The sequence below is a fragment of the Vicugna pacos genome, chromosome 11, assembly GCF_048564905.1.
Source record: "Vicugna pacos chromosome 11, VicPac4, whole genome shotgun sequence".
Classification (NCBI taxonomy): domain Eukaryota; kingdom Metazoa; phylum Chordata; class Mammalia; order Artiodactyla; family Camelidae; genus Vicugna; species Vicugna pacos.
The window spans coordinates 100,137,983-100,160,853 of NC_132997.1; the positions used below are offsets into that span (position 1 = coordinate 100,137,983).

Genomic DNA, 22,871 nt, shown 5'->3' on the forward strand with positions numbered 1-22,871 from the left:
GCATCAGACATAATCTCTGGGTCGGAAAAACTCAAAACGTTGGAAGTGAACCAAACAGCACTGAAACGATTGCTACCAAGTTCCCACACCTGATGGTGGCAGACGAGGCTCAGACCAGCCCCTGAGAGCAGCTGGGGGAGCTGGAGAAGGAATCTGAAGGTTCTGTTTCAGAGAGCCACCCGGCTCCAGGGGACGAGGGAGATGTGGAAAGAGGAGCCTGTTTCCTGGGGCAGATTTTATCTGGGGCGGGGGCGTCTGCAGGTTCTGACAATCGTGTCTCAGCGGCCGGGAAACAGCAAGTTATGATCAGGTTCTGGGGAAGCCAAAGCTTAAAGTCAGATTGTAATGGTGAGAGGACGCAAGCGGTGCTCTTCAGGACAAGCGCGGAAGGAGTCTCACGAGAGTGAAACTGCGGGGCTGGGAGGGATAAAAGGGAGAGTGAAAATGCCTGAGGAGTCTAAGAGAGGGCCAGGAAGAGAGGCAGGAACACAGGAGCGGTGGACGCACAGAAAGCAGACGGTAGGACTGGGCCTCCATCCCGATAGGTCTGCGACCCCTGGGCTTCGGAGGGGGCCCCGAAAGTCTGCAGCTCAAGCAAAAGGAAACACCAGAAATGGCGGTGCCCACACAGACTCGACCGAAACTGCCCACCTCTGGCCGGGTCACAGGCGACCTGGGGTTACCGCCTGAAAGAAGGAGAGGACACACTCCCCAAGGGGAGCCCAGCATTGAAGTCCACACCTTGTCTCGGCTACTCTTTCATGTGCAGATTTTTACATTTCATAAAAAAGCACGTACACACAACAGCTAGTGTATGAAGAGATAAAAATAATAAAAAAATTAAAAGAACAATTGGCAAAGCAGATCTGCGTGGTATCCAGGAAACAGAATCATCAGATGTGACTAGAGTTATCAGATGCAAAAGTTAGAATAGCCACACTTAGTCTATTCACGTGAAGGAAAGATAAGAATGATAAAACCTGACGCGGAGTCAGGGACTGTAAGGAGAGAATGGCGGTCGGTCTAGAGCTGGAAAGTCCCCTGAAGGCCGTTAACCACCCGGGGGTTGCGCTTACCAGCACACAGACAAGGGAAGCAGCATCGTAACCCGAGGGCGGGTCGGGAGGACGTCCAGACTGAGTCACTGGGAGACAAAGGGTGGAAAACATTTACCCTCAAAGTGGTCTCATAGGAAGCGCTCTATGAGACATGCAGGAAAAAATGGTTGAAAATGGGCATTTCCTCTGGTTGAGCGTAATGCCTGAGGTCGGGGCCCAGGAGAGGGGAGGGAGCAGACAGAAGATGCTGAGCGGTGCTGCGTTCTTTGTGTCTCCCTTGGTGGAGCCCCATCTGGGTGAATCCTGTTTGGTGTGGGTTTGCCCTTGCTGACAAGAAAATGTGGTTAAAACTCTAAAATCATAGTTTGGGCCAATTCGATTGCAGTTGATTGTGTTTTTACTTTCCACAAGATAAACACGTTGCTTTTCATTTTCTTTATTTTAGATCCAGCTTGACCAACAATTGACCAATAAAAGCTATTTTTGTGGAATGACACTTGTAAAGATAGTAGCATTTAAAGAAAAAAATTTTGTGTGCTCTTGGCCTTGTGTTTTGCTGTCAATTTTTAAAAATGTTGATACCAGTAAAAAAAAAAATAGTAAACGAAGCAGATAAGGATAAATATGCGGGTGTATTTACCAGCATAGTTACGCTAATAATGTCTTATAGGTTGTAACGTACATAGCATTAAAACACATACATTCAATAACCTGCAGATTGGGGGTAATTAATGAAGCGACATTGCTCTAATTAGCAGGAAACTTATAGCCTTAAATTCACGTATTAAGATAAAAGCTAGTAATTAGTCCCAGAGAATCCAATCCTAAGAAGTAAATTATACCCGAAGAAGGTGGAAGGATAGAAATAAATATAAGAATATAACTCGATGAAAAGGAAAATAAATACACAATACAGAGATTACACAAAGCCATAGCTGATTATTTGAAAAGATTCCTTGGTAATTGATAAATCCCTGGTAATAGCAATAAAATATTAACAAAATCTTCGACAGAACCAAAAGCAAATATCAGGACAGCAAAGACGCCGCCAAGGACACTGTCGTCATGACAACGATCGTAAGACGACAGTCATCTTGACAGATTTTACAGAAATAAAGTTGAACATTTATGTGAAATTGCCAAATTCCTGGAAACATAAGTTAAAAAATGGATCCAATATTCTCATCAGAATTAAATATATCAAATTTATGACTATATTTACACATGTACACACAGAGGACACACTCCATGTTCAGAGGGTTTCACCAGCAGGTTCTGTCGCACTTTGGTGGAAGAAATCACGTCAGCCCTACACAGGATCTTCCCGAGAGCAGAAGGAGGAGACACTGGTTCTGATTTCTCTGACAAGAACTGAGTAATATGGAAGACAGGCTGACAGAGATAGTACAGAAAGAGAAAAGTTAAATTCTGCCGTACTCACAAGTGTAGATTTAAAATCCTAAGCAGAATATTAATCAAACGGAGTCCAGCAGTGCGTGGAGAAGGTACTACATCATGTCCGGGTGGTGCCTGTTTTGAAGTTTAAGATAGATTTAACATTTGAAAGTCAATCTGTGTAATTCAGCATTTTTTCAAAATAAAAGTGAAAACTCAACCTTTCAATAGATGAGGGGAAAAAAGCACTTGATGAGAAGTCTTACAGGGGGAGAGTATGGGTCATGTGGTAGAATGTGTGCTTAGCATGCGTGAGGTCCTAGTAGGTTCAGTCCCCAGTACCTCCTCTAAAAATAAATAAACCTAATTACCTCCTTCCTCCTGCCGAAATAAAAATAATTAAATAATACAATAATAAAGTTTAAAAATATTAAAAAATAAACTGCTGGAGAAAATTTTTTAAATTTAAAAAAATCTTAGAAAACAAGGAAGCGAAGGTGCATGGTTTACCCTGATGAAAGGTGTAAAGAAAACCCATGCACACATCATGTCAGGGGTGGAATGTCCACAGCTCCCTGCCAGAGCAAAGGGAAACCAGAGTGTCCTCTTCACCCCGTCTAATACTGTCCTGGAGTTCATGGCCAGTGTGATGGGGGTGGGGGGAAGAAAGAAAATGTGTAATAACTGGAAAGAAAGAACTAAAACTGCCGTTACTTAGAGACGGCTTGTCTGTCCACACAAAAATCCCAAATACTCATAGTGAAATTAGTAGATGTAATGTATCAATTCAGCAATGACACTGAATTCGGTATGACTAAATTTCTTATACTGGCAACAAATGCTGGAAGACACAGCCGCAAGCCTTTGCCACCCGCAGCAGTGTCAGACTGACATTGCGGGATGAGGGATGAAGTCCAGAAGCGGGCCTGCAGGGGCCTTGGTCTGATTTAAGGTAGCACTCTGGAGTGGATAGAAAGAGGGTTTTCCCCCCAATTAATGATTCCGTGTAACCCGCACGTCCCTGTGGGGCAAAGTGAATGCCCTTCAGCACCGCTTCACGCTGTAAGTGAAATAAACGCCCGCCAGGCGTCGGCCTGAATGTGAGCCGTCAGATAAAAACTGGGGTTTTATTCATCAAGGGCAAGAATCAGAGATCAGACCGTGTTAAATTTAAGAACTTCTGGCCCTTAAAGGAGACCATCGGGAGGATCAGATGCAAACTGCAGAGCAGAGAAGGTGCCTGTGACGCCGAGGTGCAGGGAAGGCTCCCTCCAGAATGGCCTCCTCGCTGGCGACCGTCCGTCTGCCGGTTAGCCATCTGTCGTCCATCCGACTGTCTGTGTCTGTCTGTCTGCTCTCACTTGCCTGGAATCTTCCTGGTGGGGAGTCAACACAGGTGAGAAGCAACTTCCATTTTTCCCTCAGGTTCTACTTTCCTTAACTGGTGTCCCTGAAGGTGTTAATCCTCGTGAGAAATAACTCGTGTTTCTGTGAAAGTCACATGTGCTCTTGTAGGCGAGGAGACGTGGCGTCTTTTCCCGCACTTGGAGCATAATGCGGTTAAAGACAGAGCTTCCACGTGAACCACTGAAAGGAAAAAGGAACCCAGAGGAAGGTTTTAAAAAATTCTTTTTAGTAGAAGTCTGTTGTCCTAAAGCCCTGCCTCTTCTCTTGTGCTTAATCACCTGATGCCTCATGAACATCTCGGTGAGAAGGCTTCGTGGCTTTAAACAGGCTGAGCCCCCCGCTCTCGGGGACCCCCGGGTGCAGGGAGTCTGGGCACGGGAAGCAGGTGTGAGGTTCCCCCGGCCCCGCACCCGGCACGCATGGCCCCAGCTGCACACCCGCGTGAGTGCGCCGCGATGGGAGGCAGGCGGGGCTGGGGGGAGGCTGTCCTCACAGAACGAGAATGGAGGAGGCATGGTGTTCCCCAAAGTGGGGGTAACAGCGGAGCCAGCGGGGTGATTTCAGCAGTGTTTTCAGTTTTAATTGTCTTGAGTTTATTCACATACGTTGGGAAAATGCTTGTATTTCTTTTACAGTGTAAGTTGGGGTTTTAAAAAATAAATTTATTGGGGAATTCTGGGCAGCTGAGGCATTGGTACTACATGAATCTGAGCATGTCCCCTCAGTCAGATAAAGAGGCATAAGAAACAAGGCTGTGCAAAACCACTGTCCTTAGCATAAACAGAGGGATCACACATCAAAATCCCCGTGATTAGGAAGAGAAGCCCCAGACAGTGGGCTGCTCCCCCCAACCCCGCTCCCGGGCCTCTGCGGGGAGTGAGTGCACTGCACAGGGCAGAGGGGCCTGGCGGTGGGTCTGAACTTGATGTAAAGCCACCGCAGGAAGAAGAAAGTCACTCAGGATGAGAATCCAAAGCTTCCTGGTAGATCAAAGTCCTTGCTGCAGAGAAGAGACTTGAAAGTGTGCCCTGGCGGTGAGGAAGTGAGAAAGCCACTTTGAGCGGCAACGCTCTGGGGGTGGGAAGGGGTTCACAGCAAGGAGAGGAGCCCTGAGAAGAGCAAGGAGCAAAGGGAATCCGGGATCCTGTATGAAAAAAGCCCCAGAGTGTGCCCTCCTTCCTCCCACGGCCACCTCCACAGAAAGGAAATCCTCCATTCAGGGGGAACCACACTTCTGTACGCTGACAGAAATCAGGAAAGGGTCGTTTTAAGCTAAGGATCTTATAAACCCCCTTGATCTCCAGCCCTGGCTGCATAGATGCAGAGGCACACACACCTTTGTCTCTGCAGAGCTGCTGTAAGAAGGAAGAAGAAAGCGGGACTCCAAACGGTCAGTGGGGACAAGACCATGTGAAGGGGTGAGCGCAGAGATCACGTCCAGAACAAAACGTGTGCTGTCAGACACGCTGCGGTGGATAAACTAAAAATGGAAGAGCAGAGAAAGCACAGCAGTGAACAACACAACCACAAATAACAAGGCACACACAATAGCTATGAGGCTCAAATAATGTGTTATTTCAGCAAATGGATACTCACAGGCACGAAGACCGATTTAGACCTCTTTGTCACATAATTTACAAAAATTAATACAAAATGGATCATGCATCTAAATGTAAGATCTAAAACTATAGAATGTTTAAATGAGTTTTTTAAGGAAAAGGTCTTCATGACCTTGGGTTAAGCAAAGATTTCTTAGCTAAGACGCCATATGCACAATCTATGAAAGAAAAAAATGATAAATCAGGCTTTATTAAAATTAAAAACTTCTGCCCTTGAAAACACACTAGTGAAAAAATACAAAGACCGTCCACAAAGAGGAAGGAAATATTTGCAAATCACATATTTGACAAAAGCTTTATATCCAGGATATATAAAGAATGCTTACAACTCAATAATAAGGCAAACAAAGAAATAATTTTAAATGGACAAAATGTTTGAATAATGTCTCCAGAATAGATGTATGAATGGCCAATAATCACATAAAAAGTGGTGGACGCCATTAGTCATCACACAGTGCAAATTACAGTCACAACCACTTTAAACACACTGCAATTGCTCTGATCCAAACAATTATAACAAGTGTGGAGGAGGATGTGGAGAGGCAGGAACTCCGGTCCTGCTGGGGGGCACGTCAAGGCTGTAGCCGTTTTGGAAGATGGTTTGGTAGTTGATTAAAATGTTAGACATGCACTCACTGTAAGACCCCACAGCTCTACTCTTGGGTATCCATCCAAGAGAGGAGAAGACATATGTCTGTGCAAGGTCTTGTATGTGACTTATGGTGAATTGTCATGGTGGCATGACCCATAATAGCCAGACATTGATAACGACCCCAATTTCCATCACCTGGTGAATGGAGATGTGAAATGTGGTGTTCTGATACGATGCTTCTTTGTTCACAAAGACAGAGGAAAGATGTACTGGTACTTACTACGACATGGGTTATTCTCAGTAACGTTATTCCAGGTGAAAAATAAATAGGTGGAGAACACCCTCATGGTCCCGTTTACGAGAAATATCCAGAGAAGGGAACCCTGTAGCGATAGGAAGTAGACGCGTAGTTGCCTGTACTGGGGGTGGGACTAGCGAGTGACTTCAAATGGGCATGCAGCTATTTTGGGGGAGCAATGGAAATTTTTTAGAATTAGATGGTGGCATTGATTAGTTAGCTCTGTAAGTTTACTAAAAATCGTTGAATCTTACACTTAAAGTGTGTGCATTTATGATGTGTAAATTATACCTCAGTAAAGCTGTTAAAAAATAATATGACAGAGTTTCAACCAAACCTCTCAGTCTTCTCCGTACAGGTGAGTGAGTTCAGCTCACTGTGTAAGAGAAAGTGATTTTCAGTTTGCTTCAGAAAGAAACTTCAAATGTATGTTGAAAGCAAGAAACTTACATAAACAAAAAGATTCAAGGATGATGAAAAAAATGACGTGTACTAAGTCATTGGGAACAAAAATGAAGTCAGGAATACTTCCATAAGACCTAGCAGAATTCCAGATGCAAAACACTGAACGTGACAAGGAAGGACATGTGTTACTGCTAAAGTCCCGAATCACAACAAAGTTATAATAATTATGAATATTCACTTTACAAACAGTGAAACAGCCACCTTCAGAAAACAGAAGCTACAAGAGATCCAAGGAGACTTACACAGAAAAGGAAGATGCTGAGACAGCAGCCCCGGTCCGGGCTGGATAGAGGGGAGGAGGCACAAGTTAGAACGCAGAAGACGTGAATGACAGAGTCAGTGAGGCGGTGTTCTGGGCACAACGTGACTTACACACTCATGATCATCAACACATATGCACATCAAACACACACGAAATGTTAACAGTAGTGGACCGCGGGTTGAAAACAATATTGAGTTCCATGGAGTAGGAATGTTACAAAGAACACTCTCTGACCACAGTGCAATATGAGTAAAGCATATTAACAAAAACAAAAAGAGACTTTCCATCAAAAACGTAAGGCCCTAGTAACACTTGAATGGCAGGAGAATAGAAACCAACGTTACAGAATTCACAAAAAACGACAGTGCAAACACTTCATATCAAAATCTGTGGTTCATAGTTAAAACTGTGATCTGAGGAAAACATAAAGCCTTAAATATCTTTATAAATAAAAGGATGACAATCGGTGATTAATTTTCCTTCTCAAAGAGCTAGAAGAGGAACCACAAGCAATCCTAGGAACGAAACAGTGAAGATGAAGGCAGGAATCAGCAGACTCTCGTAACACGGTGAGAAGATGATGTCACAGTCTAAATGGGACTTTTTTCTGTTAATGCAGCATTGCTTTAATGTTAGAGAATCCATCAATATAATACAATACGTAGTCATAGAACTAAAAGGGAAATACACGGTTTCCTCCTTGGATGCTGAAGAAGTCTCTTACAAAACGGAATAACTTGTCCTGGTAAGAATGCTCTAGAATGTAGTAATCGACACCACTTTATTAACATGATAAAATGCATATGCTTTAGCCCTACAGTTTGCAACTTAATAAATCAGGAGCCATTTTCCAGAACAATCAGGAACCAGTTAAATGTACCCACAATCTCCACTACTGTTCAACCTGGACCACAGGGGGAGGTGTTAATTGTGCCCCGAGACATCTGAAAAGATCTCAGCCTTGTCATGCAATCAATGCAGATTAAAACTACACTGAGATGACATTTCTTACTTAACTGATTGACAAAAATGCTGAAATAACTTCTCCACTCTGTTGGTGGAGTCGTGGAGAAACGGGTGTCATTTGCTGGCGGGAGCGTAACCTCTGACACCCTTGTGGAAGGAGATTTAGCAATAGCTGAAAAAAAGTACATTTGTATTCTTCTTTTGGCCTAGAAATCTCAATTCTGGAAATTGACTCTGATGGTGCACTTCCTAAAATATAAAAATACACATTTACAAAGTCATGACTGCTACACTGTTTGTAATTACAAACTATTGGAAACACCGAAATGCTCCCAGCTAGGGGAACAGATAAGTAATCCCTAACTTACCCAAACTATGAAGTATTTACTCAGTAGCTTTAAAAAATAATGAGAAAGTTTTCTATAAGCTGGTATGGAGAGATATCCAGGTTATATTATTAAGTCGAAAACAAAAGCCAAATGCAGAAGAATGTGGTATGCTGTTGTTTGTGTAAGTAAGAGAAAGGGAAACAGGAAAATGTGTGTGCATTTGTTCCTTTGTGAAGCAGACAAAGCACAGCCACCACACAGAGGGTCCTCCGGAGACCACCGGGACCAGTGCCCACCTGAGCGGGAGGAACTGGGTGAAGGACCAGAGGGACGGGGGAGGGGTGACATGCCCCCGGGTCAGTCTTGCCGTGCAGACTTCTGCAACCATGCTAACATCTTACTGCTCCAGAGAGGAAGTCAGCAAAATCAGCAAGGATGGGGCCACCTGGAACGGAACACACACAGAAGTAAAGGGACTTGTTCTCCCAAACGAAGAACACCCCCTCAGTAAGGCAGCGGGAGGGGCACGCGGTGGGGACTGACCGGGGCGACTTCTGCACGCGGCATTGGGACTCTCCATCCTTCAGGACAAAAGGCTCCCACTGCATTTGAACTCCTCTTAGTGGGGTTATTTCTCATAGAGCCATGGGTTAGCAATTCCAGAACTATTTTTTAAAAAATTCAAGCAATACACGTTAGTAGAGGCACTGTGGCTCCTGGAGCAGGAGGAGGGATCCTGCGAATAAGGAGAGAGGAGGTGGGAGGAAGCAGGGTGTGGGGCTGAGTCTAGGGAGGTCTAGGTGAGTGCAGACAGGTCTGTTTTGGGCAGCGAGGCTGTCCTCTGCCCCGTGGGACGTGCAGCTGCCGCAGCCCCCACGCACCTGGGCTGGGTGGCAGGAGGAGGCGGACCCCGTCCTGACGGTAGCTGAGCAGGGCGAAGGCCCCTCTGTCCGTGGTCTGGGTCACACTGATGGCAGTTGTACGTATTTGTAGCGACGCCGGCTCCCAGGGTTCCAACCCTGACTCCACCCTTGCTACTGCTGAGAAGTCGGCGTCTCCACCCCTCCGTTCCCCTGTGTTCTGGGCGTCCCCTGACGCACGTGTGAACTGTGGGGACGGCGTGGGCCTGGCCCAGCGTGCAGCTGTCGTCAGCGAGCTCTCAGCGCTCCTGCTTTCCCTTGCCCTTTTTTTCCTAATGAAAACCAGTGTTTTTAATTCTTTGTGGACAAGGACGAGTGTTTGGGTTGCTGCGTGGGAAGCCAGCCCTGGGACGGTTGGAAACGTCTGTTTGCTTTCTCTTTCTGAACTGCTGCCTCTGGGACCCTAGCGGGTCCCTCTCAGGATGCCGGGAGATCTCAGCAGAGACGTTTGCAGGAGTCTGAAGTCATGTCTCAGCGTGATGGTGCCTTTGAAGGGCAAGGCTCTCTTTTCCTGGAGGACATCAATCTCTCAGAAGGCTGAGTGAGACGGTAAATTTGAGACCCAGACCTGGCAGCTGACAAGCAAATTGTGTGTTTGGGCTGCGGCACTTAGAGGGCAGACTGAGGTTAGAGTGGGCAGCGGTGGAGGTGGGGCTGGGGGTGGGCGGCGGGCTTGGCTTCTGTGGCTCAGTGAAACACGAGGGACGGCCAAAAGCCGACAGCATGGGGCTGCTGTTGTGGGTGCTCAGAGCCCCACCACACCTCTGCACACCCTGCCTGTGGTCTGAGATGTGGAAACACCCTGCCCACCCAGCCTTTCCCTCTTGAGAAGCACCGGGGCAGGTCCTTATGGGTTAAACAGCAATCAAGAAACGATCAGAGTGTGTGGACTTCTTAGCGATGGCCTCTCTGACCAGGTGAGGTGACACCTCACTGCAGTTTTGATTTGCGTCTCTCTGATAACTAGCACGCTGAGCGCCTTTTCCGTGCCTGTTGGCCACCTGTATGTCTTCCCCGGGGAAATGTCGTTCAGGTCTTCTGCCCAGTTTTTGATTGGGTTGCTGGGCTGGTCTTTTTGTTACTGAGTTGTGTGACGTTCGTATATTCTGGAAGTTAAGCCCTCGTTGGTTGTATAGTTTGTATGTATCTTCTCCCATTCAGCAGGTTGTCTTTTTGTTTCGTTTATGGTTTCCTTTGCTGTGCAAAAGCTTGGTGGAATGTAATTTGGTGCAACCACTATGGCAAACAGTATGGAGGTTCCTTAAAAGCCTGAAAATAGACTTACGATGCGATCCAGCAAACCCACTCCTGGGCATATATCTGGAGAAGACTTCAGTTCGAAAAGATAACATGCACCCCAGAGTTCACAGCAGCACTATGTACAGTAGCCAAGACACGAAAGCACCTGAATGTCCATCGACAGAGGACTGGATAAAGAAGATGGTGTATGTACACAATGGACTAGTGCTCAGCCATAAGAAGAATGAAATAAAGCCATTTGCAGCAACATGGATGGACCTCGAGACGATCATACTAAGGTGAAGTAAGTCAGACAGAGAAAGACAAATATGTGATATCACTTATATGTGGAATCTTAACAAATGACACAAATAAACTTACTTACAAAACAGAAGTAGACTCAGACAGAAAACAGACTGGTTACTGGGAGAAAGGGCGGGGTGGAGGGACACATTTGGGATTAGCAGATACACACTACGGAACAGGAAACAGACAAACAGCAAGCTCCTGCTGTATAGCACAGGGAACTGTATTCAGGATCTTAGAACAACCTATGGCGACTGAAATAAACGCGCAGCCTGTAAGTTGAGACTTGGGTTTCGTTTGGCAGGAGGACTTGAGTCGGGAGGACGGCCTGGCCTCTCAGATGGCTCTGAGGCACTGCTCCGAAGAGGTGGGGAGGGGCTGGGATGATACAGGAGCTTTACAACAAAGACCAGGGAGTTGGAACAATAAAGACTGCTTGTTGTCTGAAGGAAGAAAGGCACTTCAAATTAAAGAATTTAGTGCTTTTCTGTGTGTGGGAGGGAGCAAACATTTGGGCTTCTTGAAGCCATTCCTGTGACGAGCACCTAGCTGTCTAGGGCCAGTGTCCTGTCCTTCCTCGTTCTGAGTCCCCTCAGAGGGCACCACTGAGGGGCTGCAGGCTGGTCTTCACTGGGGGGTGGCGGCAGCCACTGATGACTTGATGGCTTCAGCATTCTTTGTTTACTGATACGGTTTGCAGTATTTTTCATTCACACCTATAATGGAAAATAATCCAAAGAAGAATATGTACATGTATGTATAAGAGGGTCAGTACACTGTACACCAGAAACACCCAACGTTGTAAATCAACTACAGCTCCATAAAAAAGAGGAATGATCAGAATTTGGGAAGAGTATCTTCCACAGCCGCACCACGCAGCACAAGTGTGTTCACATTTCCAGATATTTTGGTCCTTTTCTCTCCATATGGAGCCGTTTTATTTTTCTTACATAAGAATAACTAAATTTAGGCCTAGGATTTAAATTTCTGTTCTAATCTCGTAGCATCTCATCGTAAGCATTTTACGTGCTGTTGCAGAGTGTACGAGGCCATTATTTAAAAAGTAACATTTGTGATTTTCACAGGCGTGGTTTTAACAGCCTGGGTGAGGTGTAGCTGATACGGGATGATCCAACACACCTAAAGCGTGTGCTCTGCTGTCTTGGCACGTGTACGCACTCGTGACACTGCCACTCCCGCCCAGAAAAATGACGTCGCCCCCGAAGGCTTGCTGGTGCCCTCTGGTGACCGTGCCCTCCTGCCTCCAAAGCCCCCTCTTGCTTCTAGGCACCCCCTTACCTGCTTTCTGTCACTGTATCATGGTCTAAATCTTCTAGTTTCACAGAAATGGAGCTGTAGGGCACGTGTTCTTTCCTGTCGAGCATCCTTCAGCCGAGTGACTGTGCCCGGGTGCGTGCCACGCGGTTGCGCTATTGCCGAGCAGCAGTCCCGGGTGTGGGCGTGTCCGTTAGCCTGTCTGCTCACCTGCCCGGGGGTGTTTGGGTTGTTTCCACTTTCTCGCTGTTGCAAATAAAACTGCTCTGCAAATTCATGCACACCAGTCTTTGCATGGATGTGAGCTTTCATTGCCTCGGAAAAACCCGTGAGTGGAACGGCTGGGTCCTAGGTAGGGGTACGTTTGACCTTTAACCTTTGAGGAAATTGCCAAGCTGTTTTCCAAAGTGGTTGTAACATCTCATGTGCCCCCACTAGCTGTGTGAGCGTTCCCCGCTTCTGCACCGCCTCTCTGAGGTCAGTCTCTCTAATTTTAGCCTTTCTAATCGGTGGGAGGGGTGTCTCACAGTGGTTCACTGTGTTTCCCCAGTAACTCACGACGTGGAACCTCTCTTCGTGTGCTAATTTGCCACCTGTGTCTTTTTTTCGGTGGAGCGTCTTTGTGTCTTCTGCCCATCATCATCATCATCATCATCATCTTACTGTTTTTGATTGTTGAGTTTTGAGAGTCCTTTATATATTCTGGATATGGGTCCTTTTTTCAGACGTGTACTTCAGTATTTCCTCCAAGCTGCGCTTTGCCTTTTCATTTTCTTAGCAGTGTCTTTTGAATAGCAGAAGTGTTAAATTTTGATGCGGCCCCATTTATTGATTTATTATTTCATGGGTTGTGCTTAGAATGTCATATCTAAGAATCTTTGTCTCACTCAAGGTCACACAGATTTTGTCTCATGTTTTCTTTGAAGTGTTACAATTTTGGCTTTTATATCTATGTCTTTTATACAGTTTGAATTGCCTTTTGTATATAGCAAGAGGTGCGGATTGACATTCTTTTTGCATGTCAGTGTGTATGTGTCTGTGTATGTCTGTGTATGTGTGTGTGTGTCTGTGTGTGTGTGCCACTATCCAGTTGTTCCAGGACCATTTTTGAGAAGATCCTTTCTCTACTTAACTCAGTCGTGTTGTCCATGTAAGTGTGGCTCTGTTTCTGGAGAGTCTTTTGTTGACTCTGCACCTACGCTGGTACCGCACTGTTCCCATCACACTAACTATAATGGCTTGAACTCAGCTGGCGAGAACCTTCCCGTTTTGTTCCTTCTTTCTGAAGTTGTCTTGGCTATTCTAGGCTCTTTCCATTTCCGTAAGAACTTTTAAGTTGGTTTGCCAGTTTCTACAAATAAGCCCACTGGGATTTGGGTTTGGATTCTGTTGAGTCTGTAGATCAGTTTGGGGGAGAATTGACCTCCACTAAGCTTTCCAACCTGTGTAGCAAGGCCAATCTCTTCATTATTTAGACATTTAAAAATTTCTCTTGAAACTGTTTTTTAGTTTTTAATATACCTCTCTTATGACTTTCTTTCAATTTGCTTCTTCATATTTTGATACTTTGATTTTTTTATAAATGTGTTACTTTAGATTTCAATTTTCCATTCTGTTGGCTAGCATACAGAAACACATTTGACCTTTTATAGCGGTCTTATATCCTGCAACCTCGCTAGATTTTTATCTTTTTGATTAATTGACCCTTTCGTCACTATGAAATGACCATCTTTGTCTCTTGAAGTTACCGTGTACAGTGTGAGTGTGCCCACGCCCATCACCCTGACTGAAATTTACGTGGCATCTACGGATCTCATCCTTTTACTTTTAATTTACGTGCGTTTATATTTAAAGTGTGCTTCCTGTCCTCGTCTCAGGGTTGGGGCTTGCTTTTCTGCTGCGGTCTGTTAAAGCCCGCGTTCACGGAGACGTGCAGACGGCGTGTATTCAGTGACGCGTTTACGTGGCAACGGCCGCGGCTGGTGCGAGCGCGCGCTGTGCCCGCGGGTCTCTGTCCACCGTCTCCTCTTGGTTCTCGTTTTCCTCTTCGTCGGGACTGCGGTGCCGCTCTCTGTTCCCGCCCATTTGTGTCCTCTGCGGGTGTTCAGCTGTGACGGCCTGTGTTGTGTTGTGGCTGCCTTAGGGTGTACGGTGCGTGTGGTTAGTTTGTGACGTGCCGCCCTTGCGTGGCGCTGCAGCCCGTCACAGCGTCAGAGCCTCACGGGGACGCCCTCCCGTCGCCTCCGTCCTGCGTTTGGCTGCGCTGTGTGTATCTGTCGGGAAGCACGTCCTCGGCACACGGCTCTTGATAAGGAAGCTGGTGGTCCCAACGAGATGAGATTCCGCGTCGTTTGCGTCTCGGGGGCCCGCCGCCCCTTTCCGGGGCCCGCGCGCCCTCTGCCGGCGGGAGGCCCGCAGCCGGAGGCGGCCCTGCGCTCCCCGCGCCCTCGCGGAGGCCTGCGCCTCGGCCGTGGGCTCGCGTCCGCTGCCCCCGCGCGCGCGCGCTCGCGCTCGTCTCGGGCGCTCCGCCGGCTGCTGGGCGGGCGCGCGCTCGCCGCCGGGTCTGAGCAGCTGGTGCTCACGCGTCTTGGTGTCGTCTTCTCCGTGGTCCTTTTGAGGGTGGTTTGGTGAGCTCCTTGGACTTGTAAGGTTGTCGTTTTCATCAAGTTTGGAAAACCTTCAGCCACTGTTTCTTCAAGCGTCTTGCTGCCCCGTCTGCGCGGGGCGGCAGCGACCCGAGTCCCAGGCTGCTTTAGGCTGTTCTGCAGCCCGCTGCTGCTCTGCGGCTCTTGTGTTTCTAAGCCAGCGTCATGTGTAACAGTTACGTAGTATTTCACCTCATGTATGTTTCCTGATGTGGGCAACTGTTTGCTTTAGTCATACATGTAGTTGGTTTTGGCGTTTTATTTTCTTCTACTATAAATACAGTTGAGAAGTGTATTTTGGGAAAAATACGTTCCAGTTTTCCGAAAGTGGAAATCATGAGATAATTGGTTTTGAAACTCCCTTTACAGACTACTGGATTGTTTTTGAAAGGTTTGCTTCTTTACCCTTCTGTGCAATATGAGAGAATGTACATCTCTTGTAACTACTGGTAGCCATAGGGGATTTAAAAGTTACGTTATTCCAAAATAATTTTCCCATGGGAGTGTATTTACATGTATATGTGTGTGTGCTTGTGTATGAATGCATGTACATGTTATCATTATGAATAATTCTTTGCTTATTTTCACTTAAAAATTCTTTTTGAGCGCAACAAACGTAATGAAATGTTTTACTGATAGTGTTTTACTGCCCGCTGCTTTGCCCCAGAGTTACTGATTTTGACTCGCATTGTTTGTCACTTGCACCACCATTTAAATGGTGCCTGGGTAACACTGTTATAGGATGTGAAACCTTAATATTTTTGATAAAATATTAGCATGCATTAAATGGACAAATCCACTTATAAAGGCTACAATACACAGAAGCAATTACACAATTCTCATGCAACTGAAAAATAATGGACCACCTCCGTTTATCAGCTCAGGCACCACTGTCACATGGCACCAAGAATTAAATGCAGTTTACAGTTTTTAAATTATTGCTGTTTTGACCCCAAAAATGGAACTTATAAATGACATCAAGTTTAGGTAGAATGTGAGATTTTATGAGTTTTACTACATTATTTAGAATTATAATTAAAATTTATATAAATGAAACAGTGCTGTTATGTAAATTTTGTTTCTCTCTCAATATTTCATTCTCTGATTTCTCCTTTGTGCTTTATTTCAATGACTAGAGCGTGTGGATCCACACTGAGTAGCTAGGACGCACCCTCATTTAGTTTCCAGTTTTACCAGGAATGCTCGTGGTTTTAAGCTATTGGGAAAGGACGTTTGCTCTGTTTGCTAGACCCGTATAATTCTTATAACTTCGTCTACTGACTTGGTATGTTTTTAAATAGGTTTTCTAATATTAAAATGTCTTGTACTCCTGGCTAAAGCCTGCTTGGTTTTGCAAGGTTATTTGGTTAATATCCAGTTGAGGGTTTTTTTTTTTTCGCTAATGCTTTTTAATGATTTTAAGTTTTGCTTTTAAAGCGTGCCTTCCCTCTCTCCTTGTTAGTGTTTGGTGTTAGGCATGTGTTGGCTTTCTGCAGTGAGTCCAGCTGTTTCCCAGAGTTTTCTGTGCTGTGCTTTAGGGTCTACACTTTTAAAACAATCATCACTCTGGAAGTTTATCACCAACGAGAGGAAGGTTAGAACTTTTTGTTCTTTTTCTTAGTTGTTGGCTTATTGGTCTGATTCAGTTTTCATCCTGTTGCTGTGACTTGGTTGAATGATTCCTAGTTGGTCTTGACCTCACCGAGTGGCCAGGCGTAGCACTGGCTTCGGGCTCGGCATGGGACTTGCCTCGGCTGATGGAATGGCAGGGACATCATAGGTGCCGGGTCTGTGCAGGGGCTTTAAATGTGCTTAGGACGTTTGAGTTGGCCGTGCACCTCTGCTGTCCCCATGAGAAGGAATGTTCCCCGGAAATCACTGTTATTTCAACTTGGGTCCTGGAATGAGAAACTGAGAAGCTAAAAACTCAACCCACACACAGCTTCAAGCCAATCCCAGCTATACCTTATCAAGCTGAGTTGACGTGCAGATCCTTGAGTAAGAAATAAATTTTGATGCTATAAACCACTGAAATTCTGTGATTGTTCCTTATGCAGCATGAACATGGAAAGAGCTGATTCATACATATGCAAATATTGGTAATTGATAATTTCACTAAATACCAATTTTCCTTCCTTCCTTCCTTCTTATTTCCATCCTTCCTTCTTCCCAAGGAAGCATTTAAAGCTATGAATTTAACTCTGAATACTATGGTCACATCACAGTTGTTTTGATATGTGACATTGTTTCCTTATATTCTGAATAATCTTTTATGGTATCTTACTTTCTTCTTTCCTTATTTTAATAGTTACTAAGTTATTTATTTCCCCCAAAGCTTATTTTTTGTGATACACACTTTATTATTAATTTCAAGCTTCTGTGTGTTGTGGTCAGGTAAGATGACCTGTATGGTTTTGCTTGTTAGTTAATTGACATTGTCTTTGGGACCTGAGTATGATTCATTTTCATAAGTATCACATGGATTCTTAGAAATAATTGTGGATAGATTTTGCTGTTCAAGTCTTCTATAGACTGTTTGTCTACTTACTCTGTCTTGGAATGAGGGTGATGTTTTAAAGTCTCCTGGTTCAATTGTGCTTTTCAATTTCATCTGTGCTTACAGCATGATTGGCTTTTGAATTTCCATAATGTTTTCAGTGCCACAAGGTTGTAATGTTGTATTTAACGTTTATCCACATAGAATATCTTATTCATGTAATTAGAAGCTATCTGACTTTGATTTTTCTTTGTTAATATAATGTCATTTCTGCATTATTTTTCCCATTTGCCCAATAGATCTCTACCCATCCTTTTATTTGGAACATCCTGTTCGTTTGTTCTAGGTGTGTTGCTTGGACTTAAAAAAAGTACTCTTTAAATAATGCAACAATTTGTAATCATTAATTTCTACTTGATAATGTTTTTGTCATTTTTACTTCATGAATTCTACATATGTTTATTGCTCTTTTTTCTTGGTTTCTCTTTTGATACAAAGAATATGTCACTGTTAGCCTTTAGCTCCTCAAATGATTTGTGAAGCTTAAATTTTACTAATTTTTATATTTTGTTTAGTATGAGTCTGTAATATAATTTCTTAATATAGTTTTTTCACAGGCACTAATAGAATTTATCATTCCTTATATGCAAAGCAAAACTTTTGCTTTGCCTGATTTACATGCCAATTTTCATTAATATAAGATTGTAATACTTTGTCATATACTGTTGCCTACTTAAGAAAGCTTTTCGCATGTACTTTCATAAAACTACTTAGTCTCTGTGTTGAGAGGCAGAACGACTTAGTTTCAGTGCTTACCCTTGTCCTCTAATGTCTCTATTTTAATGTCCCTGATTTCGGTTGATCTCTTGATACTGAACACGTGAGGGTAAGGTTTTCACCGCAGCACAGGGACAGGATCTTGTGCCTCACGGAGCGTCGGAGCATCGTGGGCAGGTCCCGCGTGGGTGGCCGGTGCCGCCTGCCTCCCCAGGATGTCGGGGAGCGACGGCAGGGAGCCAGCGCCTTCCTCGCGGTATTTCTGCCCCGTGTCTCTCTTCTCTTTGGGAACCCCGCTTTGTGAGTTTGGAGGTGCGCATTTTCCCCCTTCTCTTTCTCACCCCAGCCGGAGTGCTTTACGCGCTCCCCTCCCGCACTGGCTCCTTCTGCACTGCTGAGGGTGCCTTGGCCTCCTTCCACGTGCGGGTTAATTTGCGGTGTTGTTTTCCTCGCGGTTTCTCTCACTCCTGCCCGTCCCCTCCTCTTTATTGCAATATCCTCTTGACTCTTCCTGGAAACCGAGTCTGATGTTTTATGTACGAAACATACATAAACATACACAGTTCAGTGGACTTTTCTTCCCCGTCTTGGTCTCCCTCTTTCAGGCTGCAGAATTCCATCAGGAGCCGCAAAGTAAACTCTTTCTTGTGTGTGTTACAGAGAGAGACTGACTCAGGCTCAGATCTGGGAACTCGGGGCCGGTGGTTGCAGCTCCCGCCCCCCTGCAGTTGGTTGCGCAGTGCAGATCCCACGGATGCCGGCTGCCTGGTCAGTCCACCCTCGGTCTTGGCTTTTCAGCTGGGATGCATGGATGCTGAGAGGTCCAGGAAAGCCTTTCAGGGTCGTGAGATGGAGTCTGACCTGGAGGGCCCCTCGTCACCACGTTCTGGGCAGTGTGACTGTGGACACTTCGGAGTCCCTTGTCCATAGCGGCAGGGCAAGTGTATGGGATGGCCAAGGGGACTGTAAGTGGCACTGAGACTACAGGAGAGGTGGGGGAGGGAGCCATGGGCCAATGGGTGGCAGGGGCCGTAGGTCCTGCCATGACGTATCCGGTGGCTCCATCATTAAAAGTCAGGAAATCAAGAAAGCTGGTGCTTTTCCTCAAGCAGAAGGATGGCAAACATGTCCAATTTGTGCATGAAAAGAGGCGTGATTTTGTTACAAGATCAGCAGAGACAGTGTGCGCACGAGGCTTTTCTTACAGCCAAATAGTCTCATTTCTTAGTCAGAATGTGTCTCTTCCATCCATCTCTGGGTGCGATATTACTACCTCCCTTTAAGTGCTCGCAGGTTTGTCCTTTTAAAAAGGTCTCACTTTTATGCAAAGTAAAGTGGGATGAGCACTTTGTTTCGAGAAGCCCGTCCCCTGAGGTGCAAAGTCAGCCCGTGGGAGAGAGGCAGGCCGCAGCCCCTGGGAGGTTACGTTCCAACGCAGACAGAACTGGTTTTCTTGCAGAAAGGAGGAACTGGAGTGTCCAGTTTCTACCCCAGGTCTCCGCAGCGGTGCCCCGAGGTGACTGCGCGTTAGGCAGGGCCCCGCTGTCCCTCGTAAGGGCTAGAGGACCATCTCAGTTAAGGGCGCTCGCCTTTCACGCCTTCTGTATGTTGAAATAAACTCTAGTTTCTCTTTGTGCCTTCCTGGACTTTGACATCAGAGCCCATGGGGGAGAGCCCTGAACTGCTGTAGGGTATTTGAGATGTCAGCTTTGGGAGGTTATTGTGATACAGTGTCGGGAGAAAGCTGCACTATGTGAAACGTTTTGTCAAGGCTTGCTTTAAATGATTACCAGGGTCAGATGGGCTGCCACTTAAATTAATTAAAGCTGCGGGATCAAGGTGAGATGTGATAAGTGACTGGCCTCTCACCTTTGTGGCTCTGCATAGGTGCGGAGAGATGCCAGTTAGATCCAGCTTCAGTGAGCGGGATTCGTGTCTGTTAAAATTAAGATTGTCTAGGACCGGACAAAACATCTGTTAAATTGTGATTAGCCAAATCTCCCAAATTTCATTTGGACTGGTGCTAAACGGACACATTTGCTGAATAATGAACAAGACAGATGCTCCAATTACATGATCACATTTGCGAACACAGTTTATGTAAAGTCAGAATGTCATTAGATAAAATGAAGACAGAGTGACACATAGCCCCATTTTTCACTTTCCTAAGCAGCAGAGAGTGTAACGTGGGTCTCCAGGGAGCGTGTTCTGTTTTCTCACCCGACTACAGTATTTTCATTGCTAATCGCATTTTTGACTACAGTCTCCCGAGAGCCACAGATCTGACCCGTAATGTGAAATAAATGCACAGAAACAATTCAAGTCTCCATAACATTTAAACTGGTAGAGTCAACGGCCAAGTCCCGTGCGATGGGCGTCGAGAGACCCTGGCAGGCAAACTTTTCTCCAGTGAAGACAGCCAGATGGCCAACAGGCACATGAAAAGATGCTCAATACCGCCAATTATCACAGAAACGCAAACCATAGCTACAGTGGGGTGTCACCTCACACCGGCCAGAAAGGCCGTCATTACAGAGCCCGCAGACGACACATGCTGGAGAGGGTGTGGCGCAAAGGGAGCCCTCCTGCGCTGCTGGTGGGAGTGCAGTCTGGTGCAGCCACTATGGAGGACAGTATGGAGGTTCCTTAAAAAACTGAAAATAGCCTTTCCCTCTGATCCAGCAGTCCCACTCCTGGGCGTGTATCTGGAGGAAGATTCCCAGCAGCACTATGTACAGTAGCCAAGGCATGGAAGCAGCCCAAAGGGCCGCTGACAGAGGACTGGATAAAGAAGATGTGGTGTGTTTATACAATGGAATACTACTTAGTCATAAAAAAGAATGAAACAGTGCCATTTGCAGCAACATGGATGGACTTGGAGATGATCAGACTAAGTGAAGTAAGCCAGAAAGAGAAAAAAAAATCATATGATATCACTTATATGTGGAATCTAAAAAATGACACAAATGAACCTATTTACAAAACAGAAACAGACTGACAGACTTAGAAAACAAACCTGGGGCTACCAGGAGGGAATGAGGGGATGGAGGGCTAAACTGGAAGTTCTGGATTTGTGGATGCTAACTACTGTATGTAAAATAGATAAACAGCAAGAACTTGTTGCACAGCACAGGGAACTCTGTTCAGTGGCTTATAATAGCCTATAATGGAAGCGAGTATGAAAAGGAAATATGTATATATGACTGAAGCACTATGTTGCACACCAGAAATTGACACAACATTGTAAATCGACTGTACCTCAATTAAAAAAATAGGTAAATAGATGAACAGATAATATTTATTTAGATAGATAGATAAATAAATAAATAAATAAATAAATAAATAAATAAATAAATGGAAAAAAGAGAGACCCTGGCAGCTCAGGTCGCCAGCATTTTGACTCAGAGCCACAGATGTGCGGTGGGCCTGTGTGCAGATCAGTGCTGGGGCCTCTGCCACGTGATGCTCGCCACGGAACTCAGGAAGGAGCTTTTGAAAGGGGTGGAGGGATTTGACGCCATGGGGGTCTCCACGCCGCCGTGTCTCCATGCCGCCATCTGCGGGCGTGGGGTGGGCTTCTGGCCCGGCTCTGGCAGGAGAGAGCCCTGGGGCCACTCTTGGTCTTGGGAGCCTTCCGCCTCTGAAGTGGCCCTGATGACAGATCACCTCCTGGACGCAGGATTGCTTGGCAGGCATTTCACTTGTTTTTCTCTCCTCGCCAGGTGTCTGGAACCTTCCCTGGATGCCCAGCGAAGGCATCTGAAAGGAGTGATCTGTGGCAGGCGGGGACACAGGGGCCTGGTTGCTGGTGGGTCACGGGCTGGTTCAGGAGGGGAAGCTGCCGCTTTCCACCTGCACAAACTCTAACCAGCCGGACTGCCTCCGCCTAGTGCACTGTCGTCCACAGGATACATCGCCCATCGCCAGCCTCGTGCAGAAGGCGGCATGCGGACTGATGGGACGCTCCTGACCACGCTCCACGTGCTGGAGGAGGAGGGGGAGGCAGGAACAACGGGCAGCGAGCCACATGCGAGTCTGCAAATCCTCCATCAGAATGCAGCACACCTGTGGTCGTCCGTGGGCCCGTGGAGTAGGGTGCCAAACGTCCGTGTGGTTTTATGGGAAGATTGTGGCCAATATAATTACAGGTTAAATTTAGGAGAAGTCACTGGTCTTGTGCTTCAGTGAATGATTTTTAAAAATTGTTGTCTCATGATTATAGAAGTAATATAAGCTTGCTGTGGGAAGAGCATAAAATTTAATTTTTTAAACAGCATAAAAGGTAGTGTGAACACCCTTCCTTGCACCTGGCGCTCTGCCCCTAGAGAAGAGCACTGCTGGTATTTATCTTTATTCTTTAAAATAAATACAGCCCACGTTACGGTAACAGAGGCCTCCGGTGGCCACTGTTTGGGTCAAAGGGGGCTGGGGAGGGAATCAGGAAGTCTTCCTGGAAGAAGTGCCCTGTGGAGTTGGTCTTCGGGGCAGTCTGCAGCCTTCTCTAGAGGACTCAGGACCGTGGCTTTTCCTTCCCTCTGACGTATCAGAATTACATTCTGGCTCAAGTTTGTTTTTTAAAACATCATTTATTTTAAAACTATTTTGGGGATGTGTCTTAATGAAAGACATTTGACAATTTTTCAGAAGACGAGAATTAAAATAAGCTCATTTTGAGCTCACTTGACTGACTGATCCGATTCTGGGTTCATGCGGTATTTCCATGAAGAGCTTAGATTCGGCCCTGGCTTCACTTGGTGGCCTCAGAGCTTCAGCGTTAAAGGGGTGAAGTCCTGGGCCGCCTCTGGAGGTAATTAGACGGAG

General features: G+C 45.8%; 3 long non-coding RNA genes across 3 annotated transcripts in view; 1 reads left to right on the plus strand and 2 right to left on the minus strand.

The window, feature by feature from the left end:
- LOC140699489 (uncharacterized) overlaps nt 1-3,824 on the plus strand; it is a 71,813-nt gene extending 67,989 nt beyond the window's left edge. The window contains exon 3 of the long non-coding RNA XR_012077701.1: nt 3,647-3,824. This is a non-coding gene — a long non-coding RNA (uncharacterized lncRNA). The remainder of the gene's footprint in view (nt 1-3,646) is intronic.
- Nucleotides 3,562-9,965, minus strand: LOC140699488 (uncharacterized). Its single transcript, XR_012077700.1, has 4 exons — nt 8,935-9,965; nt 8,688-8,836; nt 5,197-5,340; nt 3,562-4,040 (listed from the first exon to the last, which is right to left on the minus strand). It is a non-coding gene; the product is annotated as an uncharacterized lncRNA (long non-coding RNA).
- A 913-nt stretch (nt 9,966-10,878) lies between these two features.
- On the minus strand, nt 10,879-14,396 carry LOC140699487 (uncharacterized). The gene is made up of 2 exons (XR_012077699.1): nt 12,156-14,396; nt 10,879-11,572 (listed from the first exon to the last, which is right to left on the minus strand). It is a non-coding gene; the product is annotated as an uncharacterized lncRNA (long non-coding RNA).
- Between the last annotated feature and the right edge of the window lie 8,475 nt (nt 14,397-22,871).